Source organism: Elephas maximus, chromosome 1, assembly GCF_024166365.1.
Source record: "Elephas maximus indicus isolate mEleMax1 chromosome 1, mEleMax1 primary haplotype, whole genome shotgun sequence".
NCBI classification, from domain to species: Eukaryota; Metazoa; Chordata; class Mammalia; order Proboscidea; family Elephantidae; genus Elephas; species Elephas maximus.
This window is the reverse complement of record NC_064819.1, coordinates 171554545-171567598: the sequence shown is the minus strand read 5'-3', so window position 1 is coordinate 171567598 and position 13054 is coordinate 171554545. Positions and strand designations below refer to the sequence as shown.

General features: G+C 40.7%; 1 long non-coding RNA gene across 2 annotated transcripts in view; it reads left to right on the top strand.

Moving 5' to 3' along the window:
* Positions 1-12585, top strand: part of LOC126084046 (uncharacterized) — a 101217-nt gene extending 88632 nt beyond the window's left edge. For both annotated transcript variants that reach the window (XR_007518916.1, XR_007518915.1), the window contains one exon: positions 11858-12585. This is a non-coding gene — a long non-coding RNA (uncharacterized LOC126084046). The remainder of the gene's footprint in view (positions 1-11857) is intronic.
* The last annotated feature ends 469 nt before the right edge of the window (positions 12586-13054 follow it).

Genomic DNA, 13054 nt, shown 5'->3' with positions numbered 1-13054 from the left:
AGAACTTCCTGATGAAAATCAAAGACTACAGGCTTCAGTATGGATGACACCTTAACACAGAGAAAACAAAAATTTCACAACTAGACCAATAAGCAACATCACGATAAATGGAAAAAACATTGAAGTTGTCAGATTTCATTTTACTTGGATCTGCAATCAATGTCTATGGAAGCAGTAGTGGAGAAATCAAATGACATATTGCATTTGGCAAATCTGCTGCAAAAGGCCTCTTTAAAGTGTTAAAAAGCAAAGACGTCACTCTGAGGACTAACGTATGCCTGACCCAATCACCTCTCATACAGGAGAAAGCTGGACAATGAATAAGAAAATGAAAAGAGTATCCATGCCTTTGAATTATGGTGATGGTGAAGAATATTGAATGTACAGCAGAGTGCCAAAGAATGATTAAAAGTACAACCAGAAAGCTCCTTAGAAGGGAGGATGGAGAGACTTTATCTCACTTACTTTGGACATGTTATTGGGAAGGACTAGTTCCTGGAGGAGGACATCATGCTTGGTGAAGTAGAGAGTCAGGGAAAACTAGGAAGACCCTCAGTGAGATGTATTGACACAGTGGCTACAACAATAGGCTCAAACATAGCAACGATTTTGAGAATGGCGCAGGACCAGGCAGTGTTTTGTTCTGTTGTAGATAGGGTCTCCATGAGTCAGAAGCAACTCGATGGCACCTAACAACAACACCAGAAACTCAGTGCCCCTTAAATAATATAGGTGTTTATTTTTCTAGCCCTTTTTATTTTTGGCGAAAATTTATGCAACAAAACATACACCTGTTCAACAGTTTTTACATGTGCAGTTCAGTGGCAAAGGTTATATACTTCACACCATGTCATAATTCTCACCATCTCTATCCATATTGTTTTATCATCATTAACTTAAGACTCTTTTTCCCTTAAAGTTCTCATCTGTGCTTTAGGGTTACTGTTGTCAATTTGATCTCACATAGATGTTTCTTTAAAAGAACAAAATACTCAAGACTAATATTTTTTATTAATTGAGATAAATGGTTGTTTAGTTTCAAAATGATTTCACAGGATAATTTTGGTTTAAGGTTTAGAAGTTTTTCCAGGCAATAGGTTCAGGTGTTTACCCAGTCTCAATGATCCAGTAAGTCTGGTTTCCGTGGGAATTTGAAGTTATGCTCCATGTTTTTCCACATTTTGATCAGGATTCACCTATTGGGCCCTTGATCAAAATGTTCAGTAATGGAAGCCGGGTACCATCCATTTCTTCTTGTCTTGTGGCAAAGGAGACGGTAGTTCATGGATTTAATTAGACCTGCAATCCACTTCCTTCTCTGATTCCTGGATGTCCTTCTACTGTTGCTCCTGGAGAATTGAGACCAATTATTGTGTCTTGGGTGGCCACTGGCAAGCTTTTAAGATCCCAGGCGCTACTCACTGAACTAGGAGGTGGAAACAAACCAAAAAACCAGACCCGTTGCCATTGAGTAAACCCTGACTCACAGTGACCCTATAGGACAGAGTAGAACTGCCCCATAGAGTTTCCAAGGAGTGTTTGGTGAATTTGAACTGCTGACCTTTTGGCTAGCAGCCTAGACCTTTAACCACTGTGCCATCAGAAGGTAGAACAGAGACTCTAAAGACGTATTAGGCCGATTGACTGGATAGACTCCCAAAACCATGACCCTAAACATTTGAACCAAGAAAACCGTCCTATGGGAGTTTCTTGATAAGAGGGAGAAGCATGGGAGGACTGCAGTTCTATCACTTGAGTATGGCAACCGGTGTAGCCATCCCGGACTCTGCCTCCTTCTACAAATGGGAAGATTTTCTCCTTAGAGAAGCAAGCTGGAGTTGCAGAAAGCAATTTGGACTGAGAATCAGGAGCATTGGATTTAGTTCATGCTCTGCCACTTTTTGTGTGACTTTGGGGAGAGCATGTACACTCTTGGTGCCCAGTTTCCTTATTTGTAAAGGAAAAAATTGGATAAAGTTTTCCTCTGTGCATTTTCTCCCTGTTCTCAAATAATGTAAGTTATGAGTATCGGAAAGAGTTTATTCAACATCCCAGTAGCTTTTGCTTTTTCTCATCACTCTAAGGGAGAAAAATTACAGTGAAATTTCTAATTAATTGTTTATCTAAAAAAAAAAAAAAGGCATCCTTTTTGAAAATATCAAGACCTACTCTACCCTCTAATAGTTGCCTGGGTAGAATTTTCCATCTTAGCAAAAAGCAGCTAGACTTGGTTTCAACTAATCTCTTCTCTGTATACCCCTAATTTAACAAGAGGAACTGGAAGAGTCAGACAGTGTGTGGGAAGACTGAAGAAAAGGAAGGTATAGAAACCACTAGAGATGGAGATACGTTAAACATTCTGGCAAATTGTCACGGTGTATTGCTCATGCTGAATAGTTAGGCAGTTGGGAAGGTAGTTAAGAGAACGGCTCTAAATGCTTCATCTAATTGCAAGCAGCTGTCGATTAGTGGAGTTCGACTGTTTTTAATTCCACTCTGTGGTGATGAAGAGAATGAGACTTTTAAGGGAAACTGGTTTGGTCTGTGTGTGTGCAAGAATGTTGCTTACACTTTTTTGACAGGTCATAGAGTGCAACTGACTACTAAGAGATACTCTTTGAAACCATTGCAGGATTTCGTGATAATGATTTTCCTGAAATTTACCGGCATTTACTGTGCTTTTGGCAGGAGGTTAACATCTCTCTTCATACAAATTCTGGAATGATTTTGGGGAGTGATTCATTCCCAATAACGAGCAACTGGATGGCTAGTGCCAAGGCAGAAGCAATTTTTTTCTTCAATAGGGGCGATAAATCTAGATTGAGAGATAATAATGCCATTTCAGAGTGTTCTCCTCAGAAATGTTTCATTTTAATTTTTTAATTTGAAAATATGCAAAAATGGAAAATTTTTAGCTAATTTTCTGTTATAAAATCTGCTACAAATTATCTAAATGTGAGAATTTTCTGGAAGATAAAGTTTTGGGTTGCTGAGTATAATCAGTCTGATACCTCTTTTGATGTAATTACTCTTCACTTCTGTATTTTTGTTTTCCTAACAGTATCGATAATCTTTTTTTCTCCAAATTCCATTAATTTTGTTGTTGTTGAGAATATACACCACAAAATATACACCAACTCAACATTTTCTACATGTACAGTCTGATGACATTGACTACATTCTTTTAGTTGTGCAACCATTCTCACCCTCCTTCTCCGAGCCGCTCCTCCCCCATCAACACAAACTCACTGTCTCCTGAGGCTCATCTCTAATCTTTTGATTTGCTGTTGTCAACCTGATCCCACACAGAAGGTTCTCAAAAGAGCATAATGTTTAGTAATCTTTTTAATATTCATTTTTAATTTATCTTGCATTTATTTTTTGCCATGCATTTAAAAAACATTTATTTTAATGTTTCTGCATTACAAGCTGAAGAACCCATTAACCTGACTGAAAGCAAGGCTTCCATAGACTCAGGGTTTCAAGCTGGTTCAGTCATGACTGACAAAGTAAAACTGGAGCAGACTTGAATTTTTGCAATTTGGGTGTCCCAGAAGGGTAACTGGAATGGGAAAAATAATGGGTCAAGGCCCTGGAAAGAGAGACTCGAAAGAGGCATAGTGAACCCTTTGAGGAATCTGATGCATAAGACTGAATTATTGGTGGGACTTAGAGAGCAACACATGTTCAACGCAGCACAGTCAACCTCCATTTGTGAGCAGGGCACTGCTGTTTCCATCTCTGCTCAAAATTTGAGGGGCAGAGACTTGGTTGCTATGCAGTGTGTATGCTGCCCTTGTTTCCTGAGAGGGAGATTAAATTTCTAGCAGGATTTTGGCCTGTAATTCTTTTTGTTCACCAATTTTTATTAACTTGGGTTTGTTCTGGTTTCGCTTCCTTGGCCATGTCTAAACTGGGAATAACTGATTTGAAGCCCTACATAAGCCAGGAAAGCCTTGAAGGTCTAACAGTAGCTGCTCAGTGGGTCTGAAAATATGCAGTAGGAGGCAATTGTCAGAGACTCGCAGGGAAAAAGGGGCTAGACTCCTTCAACGTCAGTTGCTATCCATTTTATTTCCTGAATTGCATTGCCCTAAATTTCTGAACTACGTACGTGTGTAAAAGTTTGTCCATGACCATGCTCCTCACAGCATAGTTTGTAAAATTGGAAACATCCTAAATGTTTAAAATAGGCATTGGCTAAATAGTGTGTGGTGATCATATAATATAATATTATGCCGACATCTAAAATGTTGTAGAAGAATATTTAAATGACGTGGGAAATGACAACATGTTAGGTAAAAAATCAAGCTTAAAATGAATCAAGTTTAATAAAGATATGTGTGTGTGCATATGTATATATATTTAAAAATGTGTGTTTGTGTCTAAAATCACAGTAAAAAGAAAATGAACAGAATGGAAACAGTGGTGGTGGGATTACAGACGATTTTTGTTTTATTATTTGTGTTTTTCTGCATTTTTCTAAATTTTCTCTAAAGAACATATATTACTTTTATAATTAGGAAAAAAATCCTTATTTTCCAAGTATCCATTTTTATATCATAAAGGATTTTTTTCTTGTCAGGATGAAGCCAAGATTTCATGTCCAGTGAAGGAGAAAAAAAAATCAAGAGGGACAGCACTCAGTAAACACCTCATTTTGTTTCTGATCTCGTGCCTGTTTGAAGCACTCACACTTGTTTTGACTCAGCTAGATAAGTCAGCTCCTCTAACACAGTCACAGTTTCCACCAGCTGTTTTGGATGTTTGAGGTTATGTTTTTGTTTTAGCGAACTTTGCTGCCTATCCCTTGAGCTAGCTTACGAACAATTGTAAAGGAAGTCTTTGAGGCAGACTCAGAGGAAAGCTGCTAATCTCATGACATCTACCAGGATTTGAAAGTACAGTTCCATCTGTGCTGTTTCTGTTTTTCTTCCAAGGCAGGTCTCTTGATGCCAGAAAGATGGACCGAATCCACAGGTCTGGTTGTTGGCTGGAGAGTCCATGACCACAGCCATACCCAGCAATTCTTTCGGCTCCTCAGAAGGCAACAGGCACATTTAACTATGAAGATGTGAGTGACGAACCCAGCGCCGCATGCCGCTTACAAATCCTTCCTACGTACTGTTTCCCATGTAGTTAAGTCTTTTTCATGAGTTCTGGTTTTCAGGTTTTGTGGGTGATCTGGCAGGAAGCTATTTATCATTGAAAGCCACCAAAGGAGGGCTGCTGTTGTCTTTGCCCAAGACCTCTGAGACTTTCCTTTGAGTTAGAAGCCAGAGGGTTCTCATTGCATGATGTGGCAGAGTTTCTGGAAACTGATTTGGGGAAGAGGAAGCTGACTTATGTGGGAGTCACCATCTCCATTGTCATTCTCTGGCACCCCTTCCCCCATAATGGCTTTTTCAAAGAAAAGAAAGATGGTGAATCTTCTAGGAGCTGTTGGAATTTACTTAGAAGTTTTCTAGAGATGGGTGAAGGTTTTCTGACTTCACTCTGACTTCACAAGCTCACCTTTTAGGGCTGCTACCTGCTTTAGTCTTGCGCTATATTCATGATCTTTAGTATGTTTGAGTTCATTGTGGTAGCTGTTGTGCCAATCCATCTCATTAAGAGTTTGCCTTGTTTTCACTGACCTTTTACTTTACTAAACACGATGTCCTTTTCTAGTGATTGGAACAAAAACAACAGTGTGTTTTAGTTTAATAATTCTTCCAGTGTGCTTTGTTCTCCACCCCTTTTTTCCTTCCGTTCTATTTGGATGCAGCGCAACGGGGTTCAATTTTGTCATTTTTCTTTTAAAGGTTGTTTGCAGTCACTTATTGAACACTTACTGTGAGCCAGCTGCTTTGCATGGCAACCAAGAAAACTGTTAAGAGCCATGTTGTTGTTGTTAGGTGCCGCTGAGTTGGTTCCAATTCCTAGCGATCCTGCATACAACAGAACGACACACTACCTGGTCATGTGCCATCCTCACAATCATTGTTATGCTTGAGCCCACTGTTGCAGCCACTGTGTCAGTCTATCTCATTGAGGGTCTTCTTCTTTTTCACTGATCCTCCACTTTACCAAGCATGATGTCCTTATCCAGGGATTGATTCCCCCTGATAACATGTCCAAAGTATGCGACACGTAATCTTGCCATCCTTGCTTCTAAGGAGCATTCTGGCTGTACTTCTTTCAAGATGGATTTGTACCCTCATTTAGGCAGTCCATGGTATATTCAATATTCTTCACCAACACCGCAATTCAAAGGCGTCAATTCTTTGGTCTTCCTTATTCATCGTCCAGCTTTCGCATGCATAAGAGCCGTAGTTTTCATATTTATGGAGCTCACCCAAGAAGGAAAGAAGACAAGTTAACAGTGGTGAGGCAAGGTTCTAAGTGCTACATTAAATAAGTGATGCATTAGTGAAAATTTTATTCACTAGAATTACAGAGGGGCTGGCAGAGCAGTAGACCTGACAGGTCTGCCCATCTTGAGGGAAAAAATTAGAGCTATTTGTTACTTAACTGTCCTAGACCAGAACAACGCATGAATTTGCTAGTAGAATTCCCTTTTACGTTAGTCAAGACTCTCAGTTGCAAGTGACTGAAACACAGCTCAAATTCAGGGGTATTCTAATTCCAGATCCTGCTGGATCCAGATGATATTATCAGGAATATATCTTTCTCATCTCTTCACTGGATTTTCCTCTGTGTTGGTGTCATTCTCTGGCATGCTCTTTCTCTGGTGGTCAATGGCCATCAGAAGCCCCGCTCTATTAGTTTGACAACCCCACACGAAAGAGAGGGCTCCTGTCCCAACAGATTCAATGGTAGTCCAGAGCTGACTTTCATCAGACCAACTTGGGTCATATGCCAGCTCTGAACCAATCACTGCAGGCTGAGTAAGGCTCACGTTTATTGGCTAGATCTGAGTATTGGGCTCTCCCCATGCCCAGGGATGAAGTCAGTCTTACCTGATTCATAAGGACTGAGAACTAGAGAGAGGTAGTTCCCCAAGGGAGAATGAGTAGCTGTTCCCAGAAGAAGAATGAGTACTGGGTAGGCATTTTCATCACAAGGCTCCTGATACCTTTTTCTTGCAGAGTTACGTTAGTTTGACTTCTCTGGTGGTGCTACAGGTTAAGTACTCGGCTGCTAACCAAAAGGTTGGTGGCTGGAACTCTACAGCAGAAAGATTTGGAAATCTGCTTCTGTAAAGATTATAGCCTAGAAAACCCCATGGGGTTGCACTCTGTCACATGGGGCTGCTATGAGTCAGAATCAACTTGATGGCACCCAACAACAACAACAAGCCATCAGAGTGGTTCTAGTAGCCTTCAGCCTCAAAACAGAAGGGGCTGGATTTCTGATTTCTTGTTTCTCAGGGGGTTCTTTAATCTTTAGGCAAGTTTCACTACTTCCTGTCCAGCCATTAGATCTTCCTCTTCTGATGTTTAGGAAGGAGTGACACCACCCCTCCAGGGTGTTGAGGGCCTACTTATTTTATCTTTATATGACTAAGAGGGGTGACTCAAATGTTTAGCGCCGTGGTTCTCAAAGTTGTGGTCCTTGGACCAGGAGTATCAGTATCACCTGAAAACCGGTTAGAAATACAAAATCTTGGGCACCACCACAGACCTACTGATCAGAGACTCTGAGGATGGGGCCCAAAAATCTGTGCTTCAATAAGTCTTCTGGGTGATTCTGATGCACAAAGTTTTGAAACCACTGATATAAGGAATTAGTCCAATACAATCTACTCTAGGAAGACTTTTTAGTCTATCTAGACTTTTCTGTTTTATATTCTTTGAGGCATTTGATACGAACAAAAGACTCATTAATTCTTGATGCCCCTTGCTAGAAGTGAAGAGGAGCTTACTTTGTGCTTGGAGTAGATACTTTGTAGTGGCCTGCAGCTGAGAATCCCCTGGTAGGCTCCTATTGACCTGCCTCAGAAAATGAATATCTCTGGAGGAACTGCAGCTACCAGGTACATCCTAGACTGAGGAGCTTTGGGAAACCTTCACTTTTTCAGAAGGGACGTTGTTTGACATAGACCTGGTAGAGTTCTTCTGCTGATCTGAGAGTATGCAAATCATATATTCATAAATTCCTTTAATCATTCAACATATAACAACACTGGACTGGGTTCTGGGGATACGATCACCCATAAAAAGAGCATACTTTCTGTCATCCTGAAGCTTAAGGCCTAGTGGCAGATAAAAACAAACAAAAAACCAAATCCATTGTCATTGAGTCGATACCGACTCATAGCAACTGTATAGGACGGGGTAGAACTGCCCCCAAAGAGTTTCCAAGGAGCACCTGGTGGATTTAAACTGCTGACCTTTTGGTTAGCAGCCATAGCACTTAACCACTACACCACCAGGGTTTCCAGTGGTAGATAAAGACATGTAAATAAGCACTAATAGTAGAGTGTGCTATGATGAGGGAAATACAGGATATTTGGGGGAGCTCACAGCAGGGGCAACCCACCCAGACTGGGTTGGTCAGTGTATGGATTGAATTGTGTTCCCCCAAAATGTTTGTCACCTTGGCTAGGCCATGAGTCTCAGTATTTTTGTGGTTGTCCTCTATTTTGTGAGCTGATATATTTATCCTATGTGTAGTAAATCCTAACCTCTATGATGTTAATGAGGTAGGGCTCAATCTAAAGAATTATGTTGTATCTTGAGTCAATCACTTTTGAGATATAAAACAGAGAAATGAGCAGAGAGGGGTGGGACTTCATGCCACCAAGAAAGAAGAGACGGGAACAGAGGGCATTCTTTGGACCTGGGGTCCATATGCTGAGAAGCTCCTAGACCAGGGGAAAATTGATCACAGGGATCTTCCCCCAGAGCCAACAGAGAGAGAAAGCCAACAGAGAGAGCTGGTGCCCTGAATTCAGACTTATAGCCTTCTAGACTGTGAGAGAATAAATTTCTGTTTGTTAAAGCTAACCGCTTGTGGTATTTCTGTTATAGCAGCACTAGATAACTGGTCAAAGAAGGCTTGTCAGAGGAAGTCTGTCTAAGCTGGGACATGAAGGATGGATAGGAGTTATCTGGCAAAGAAAAGGAAAAGAGAGCGATAGGCAGCATATACAAAAGCCTATAGTTGTAGGAGAACTTGGTAGGTTAAAAGAACTAGAAAAAACTCAGTATGACTGAACTGTAGAGCTTAAATGGAGGGGAAGAGGAGAGGTAAAAAGGTGAGATAGGCCAAATTATGCAAATCATATTAATGAATTTGAACCTTATCCTAAGAGCAATAGTAATCCACTGAATAATTTTAGTCAGAGGAAGTGAGATGATTTGGTTTGTTTTAGAATGAGTGATTCAGACAGAATTGGGCATGAAGTAGGGCAGAGAGTCAAGATCGCAGACAGGAAGACAAGTTGGAAGGCTGTTGTGATAATGAAATGAAGATGACGTAGAAATTTGTTGTGGTAATGAAATGAAAGATGGTGGTCCCTTGACCTAGGATAATGGAAATAGGGTTGGAAAACATTGGATGAATTTGGGATGCTGATGAGTGGTTGAATGTGTGAACCAAGGGAAAGGGCATTCAAAGAGGACCCAGGTTTATAGCTTGGGCAACATATGAATGGAAGTGCCATTCACTGAGACAGAAAACATTAGAGTAGGCAGAAGTCTTTAGAAGAAAGCCATGAGTTTAATTTTGGACAAGATGAGTTTGTAAAATGTCCAAGAAGGAATACTCAGCATGCAATTGCTATCCAGGTCTGAGCTCAGACAAGAGGTCTGAGTGAGAGTAAATATTTGAGAGTCATCAACACATGGATGAAACAGAAGCCAGAGAAACAAATGAGATCACCTAGGGAGAGTGTTTGAGCTGGGAGAAAGGAGGACTTAGAGCTCAGAGGAACTCTAGTATTAAGAAACAGGCAAAGGAAGAGATAAACCTATGAAAGCCACTGAAGGATGGCCAGGAGAGGTAGGAGGAAAATCAGCACAGGGAGATGTCATGGAAGGCAAGGAAAGAAGGTTTCAATGCTTTCTGGAAGTGCATGATTGTAACAGTCTCAGTTCCGTACCTGATTGAGATGAAACCAACTCATCTCCAGGGAAGTCACATAGTGCTACGCTTCATCTGCCGGAAACCCTTGTCACTATTCCAAACAGGCTCGTTTACAGAGAGACACTTTTCAGGAAACATTGCTTTCCTGTAATTATTTTCTTATACAGATAAAATGGCACTTGCCAAGTCATAATTTACTTCAGGAGACCCCATCCCATGCTTGCTTTCAACTCACTGTCTCTTCCTAAGTGAAATCAATGAAATTCCCTACGTATTTCCCTCTCTTCCTTATCTTATCTCAGTCATTCTCAGCTCACTGTACTTCAGTGTCCTCTGACACCCAGCAGACTTTCAGACAGATGGTCACAGACAGATGTGCACTTTGCAATTGCAAGTTACCCAAATGTTGTGGTGGCAGCAGCGCCTCTTCTGGTACCCAGAAGTGCTCTGTAGCCACTGTTGACTTCCCCGACTGAATTACTGTCTTCTTCTTCTTCTTTTTTTTCTTTCTTTCTCTCTCAACAGCTGGACACTCTGGGGAGTTATTTTGGCTAGAATTAGATGTGCACAGCTGATGCCTCCAGCTGCACATTCTTTAGTTCTTTCTTTTTGGCTCCACAAAAGCTCTTGGTGTTCTTACAGATTAATCAAGTGGAGAGCAGTAGGGATGGTGGCCCACCCAGCTATTCTTTAAAAGCATTAATAACGGTTTTATAATGTCTGTGGCCAATCCTGTCAGTTGAAGTGAGTAGGAGGAATAATTAGAAAATATACTGGAAACCAAAATGAATGTAGATACTCTTGCAATTCTTATTTTGTTTCTTAATTATTAAATTATCCATAAAGTGGCTGTGGTGTGCTGCTAGGCCTGTTAATGCAGCCAAGTACATGAAAAAGATGCAGTATATTGTTATAGAATTTTTATTTTGAACAATAACATGCCATGAAGGCCTCAGATCTAACATAGAATCTATTATGGCAAAATGATGGAAATTCATTCCTGGCTTGAGATATCACCTTCAGGGTGCTGATTCCCAAATCCACTTCTGTAGGTCAACCTTCTTCTCTAAACCTGAATTCAAGGTCTCCAGTTATCCATGGGCTCTTTTTTTACCTAAATGTCTTGCAAGCACTACCTCAAAGTCTATAGATTTCCTACTGAGCTCATTTTCCACCTCTCCAAACACCCTACCTCTCCCACTTTTTCTGTTCCCATCAAACCTACAAATCTGTCACTCAAGGCCTCTGAGTCTTCTGCTACTCTTCCTCCATCCATATCTTCATAACCAGTGTATTTGTTGCCCAAGTCCTTCTGCACATACCAATCATCTCTGCCCCCTTCTCCTCCCACTGTGGCTAGCCCAGCCCAGGTCCCTATACTTCCATTGTTGTGGGACTGCAAACATTTCCTCAGAGGCCTTTCTTCCTTCTATTTGTTCTCCTTTGAATCTATCATTACTTAAAGAGATCTCAAATAAATAAAACACTATGTTTCATTATCATGTGGGTACTCCCTGACTTATCATGGTGTTTGTGATAATTAAGAGTGTGTGTCAGCTTGGCTGGGCCACGATTCTCAGTGGCTTGGCAGTTATTATGTTGTTTGGCAGTCGTATGATGACGTGATCACTTCTGTGATGAGATTTGATATAATGTGATCACCTCCATGATGGGATCTGCTTTAAGGAGTCAATCAGTTGAAAGGGAATTTCCTTGGGCATGCGGCCGGCATTGAATATAAGTGGACATTCTGGCAAGGCTGTTGGGTTTTTGCTTGCTCTGGATCCTGCAACTAGCACCTGTTTGTCTGACCTCTGGTTCTTAGACTCGACCTAGCAGCTTACTTGCTGTCTTGTCTGGCGATCATGGGATTCATCCATCTGACCTGCCGATCTTGGGTTCGCTAGCCCCTGCAGCTACGTGAACCAGGAGACCCCTCCAGCCTGACCTATGGATTTTGGACGCTCCAGCCTCTACAACTACGTGAGCCATTTCCTTGATATAAATCTCTTTATACAGATATTTATAAGCTTTACTGTTTTTGTTTCTCTACAGAACCCAGCATAAGGGGACCCAGGGTTCCATTCTGATGATTCCATAAGTCGGTTCTAAGTCAAATATCTTATTTTTAATTTTTTTTAGTTTTCATTGTTATTTCCTTTTATCATCAGTGTCTCTAAAAATCAAATCTTTATTTGTCGTTAAGGGTTGGCATGAGAATGATAACATAAGTAAATTATGTGCTGCAACAGTGTATGTAGTACGTATTACTAATGATAAGGTGTAAAAAAAAATGGAAGGTCGTAAATGTGGATCATTGTAACTCAAACGCATTGTAAGTTGGGGACTACCTCTACTTCCCTATTTTAAAGTGTTCCTTTGTTGTTGTTATTTGTTGTTGAGTCGATTCCAACTCATGATGACCCCATGTGTGCAGAGTAGAACTGCTGCATAGGGTGTTCAAGGCTGTGACCTTTCGAAAGTAGATTGCTGGGCCTGTATTCTGAGGTGCCTCTGGGTGGATTTGAACCAAGAACCTTTCTGCTAGTAGTCAAGCACTTGGCTGTTTGCCCTATCCAAAGACTCTTAAGTGTTCCAAATCTTCCTATTATCCTCTGGATTAGCCCAAAATCTCCCCCCAAAAGAAGACTTGACACTCTCTTCAGTGCCCTCTGGGATAAGGTAACTGCAGCCACACATTTTTATCTTGCTTCATTACTCTAGGCTATCAAAATAATTTTGAGTCTTTCTGCCATTGAATGTGCTTGTTATCTAGCCCAGTTTTGTGTCAGTTGCATATGTAAGTATATTTTGCATTTGATTTTCTTGTTGATAAATACCATGAAATATGATGGAATAAAAACACGATGACATACCCTAGAGATACCTGAATTTTTTGAACAGGGGGAAAAAGTTGCCATTGGGTCACAGGAAATGATTCTTTTCCATCTCCTTCAGGCAAGATCACAGAAAATGCATTCTTGTCTAAACATTTTATAGCTCTTTGGGTTATTTCTTTATT